Source organism: Neophocaena asiaeorientalis, unplaced genomic scaffold, assembly GCF_003031525.2.
Source record: "Neophocaena asiaeorientalis asiaeorientalis breed wild unplaced genomic scaffold, Neophocaena_asiaeorientalis_V1.1 scaffold178, whole genome shotgun sequence".
NCBI lineage: Eukaryota > Metazoa > Chordata > Mammalia > Artiodactyla > Phocoenidae > Neophocaena > Neophocaena asiaeorientalis.
In genome coordinates, this window is record NW_020172371.1 from 599513 (window position 1) to 602707 (window position 3195).

Genomic DNA, 3195 nt, shown 5'->3' on the forward strand with positions numbered 1-3195 from the left:
CCAGTTAGGTTTAATAATATCCTTAAGACCTGGAGTTGGCTTATGCACCACTCAGGCTAGCTTCACCAGATGACAAAGACAAACCAGAAATGCTAAACTTCTGCCTTAATTTTTAAGGCATTTCTACCTTAAAAAAAAAATAAGTCACCAATGTAGAAGCCCAATGTGGTCTGAACAAAAGACAGGTAACTAGGCAAGCATCTGGAATAAAATATGGTAGCATATTTGGAATATTATTTATTTATGGGAACTTACAATGACTTTTTTCAATTTTGAAAAACCAGTATGATTCTTTAAAATTCTAAAGAGGATTTATTATTGTAAACAAGGTGTGAATTTGTATTTTTAATGCCCCCAAGATACCTGATAACAATTTCAGCTTTTGCTCCTTTTTCCTGATTTGGTAATTATATCCACAGTCAGATGTTTTCCTTGGCTAGAGTAATATGTAAATAGTAAAGCTTAACAAAAGAAAAACTTCTTCGTAACCTCTGCTAAGTAGCTTACAAGAAATGAGTGGCAAAATCTGTATATCTTTGCATTAGCTGGGCTGTCTACCTGATGAAAGCTTTTCTAAACACAGAAAATAGCTTCAGAGGAAATGAGGCGCTTAGTTTTGGAGTGCTTGCCGTTTAAACTCCAATCATAGAGTGATAACTGATATATCTCATTACCACTACATCATTCAAAGTAATTCTTGAAGTCAATTCAAATCTGATTATAATCAACAAATCAGATCTTTGGATCTTTCAAAATAAATGATTGCTTTTTAAAATATCACCATTTATGATTCATATCAGGACTTTTGCAAAGAAAAATCGGAGTGAATACTTACAGAAACAGATGCAGCGAAGAAATGATACAATGAACATGAGTCCAAGTGTAAGTATCAGCACTTTCAAATTTATAGCAGAGAAACTGTGTGATTTTACAGATTTTCATTTGAATAGGCTTTCTTCCTGTGTCTTTGTTGGCATCTACTTATATTGATGATTAATATATTTTAAAACCTGTTTACCAACATCAAATGTAGGAATAAGCCACATATGTCATACATGTCTTCATGAGTCAAGTGTTTCCAGCCTTTTGGATAATTGCTTGCACAAAAAAGTTTCCTGCTCCTCTTCCATTACCCCCCATCCTACCTTATATTATTTAGCTTCTAAGTGGGCACTAGACAAAAGTGAGAAAGAATGATACAAATAAAACTTATTTGTAGCATGTACTTAATATTTTAAACAATCTTTTACAACCGTTGAATCCTCAGGACATTGTCTTTATTTTACTATTTATTTACTGAAGATCTATGAACAGCAATTACAAGAAATGAAGTAAATAGTATATTGAGCAAGCCAATTAAGTCCATTTTGCTGGAAACTTTCATCTTTAATACAGAACATGTGTGTTTGACATAAGTGTTTAGATGAAATTGAGTAGATGTAGCTCCTACATGAAACACCTAATATTTATCCCTACACTTGACACTCTGGTATTTCTTCCAGTACTTCTACCTGCAGGAAAAGACAGGCTAGCTTAAATAGTAATGTGATATACTGTAAAGCGGTCTAGTCTGGGTCTCAGAGAGTTGGCTTCCCTGCCTGGCTAATCCCCTTAGTAGCTGTGTGTATGACCATGAGCAAGTCACCTCCCCTGCTGTAAATCTTAGTTTTGTTCCCCTGTGAATGAGATTAGAATGAAAGATATCTATGAGATGGTTAAAGAAATCTAAGTATTATGGTCTAGTAGCTAATGACAGGGGCTTTGGATTCACACTTGGATAGAATCATGTTTCTACCACTTAATTTCATATTTAATCAATTCTAAGACATGCTTTTTTTTCAGTTTTCAATATCTCTGAAATCAGGAAATGTCTTGCATTTAATGGTATAGTTAAATTGAAAACTTAAAATCTTTTTAGTGGTACATAAAATAACAGTACATGTTACAATCATGGTATCTTAGATTTGATGAAACATGGTGGCTGAGGAACCTTGGGCAAGTTCCTTTGAGCCTATTTTCTCAGCTACAAAATGGGAACAATATTGGCCTCTTAGGTTGTTGTGATGATTAACTGAAATATATGTAAACATTTTAGGCTAGAAACAGGATTGTGGTAAGCATTCTATACATTGGAATTCTTATTATTTTATCATTACTATGATGATGATTATATAAACTTATTCATTATAATCATTCCTTCAGTGTTCATTGTGGCAATATTAACATGATAACCATAAAAGTTCTTACATTCTAATTAATTTTATGTGATTCAGTTTATATATATATATAAATATATATACACACATGTATATATACACACATACATATATAATGTATGTATACACACTCATTCATTATTGAAGGGATTTTCAATGTGAAGTGAGAAATCCCCACTGGAATATAGGGGCAAATATGAATATTCTTTAAATAGGAACAAAACCTCTAACAGGCTTCCAGATACAGTTAAAACCTCACAGGTGGGCTTCCCTGGTGGCGCAGTGGTTGAGAGTCTGCCTGCCGATGCAGGGGTCACGGGTTCATCTGACTTCAGTTCCTACCTTTCTATTAAATTTTACTATCAAAAATTTATTACTTTCGGGGCACCTTCGGAGCTGCGGAGGAGAGCGCAGCAACAGGGGTGCAGAGGGCAAAGCGGGGAGATTCCCGCACAGAGGATCGGTGCAGACTGGCACTCAGCAGTCCAAAAGGCGTGTCTGCTCACCCGCCGGGGCGGGCGGGGCTGCGAGCTGAGGCTCGGGCTTTGGTCGGAGCGCAGAGAGAGGACTGGGGTTGGCGGCGTGAACACAGCCTGAGGCTAAAAGCGCGGACCCCAGAGACAGGCAGGAGATGCCAAGGCTGCTGCTGCCACTGCCAAGAAGCCTGTGTTCGAGCATAGGTCACTATCCACACCTCCCTTTCGGGGAGCCTGTGCAGCCCGCCACTGCCGGGTTCCCGGGATCCAGGGACAACTTCCCCGGAAGAACGCACGGTGCGCCTCAGGCTGGTGCAAGGTCACGCCGGCCTCTGCCTCCGCAAGCTCAACCCACACTCCGTGCTCCTCCCTCCCCCATGGCCTGAGTGAGCCAGAGCCTCCGAATCAGCGGCTCGTTTAACCCCGTCCTGTCTGAGCAAAAAACAGACGCCCTCTGGCGACCTACACGCAGAGGCAGGGCCAAATCCAAAGCTGAGCCCCTG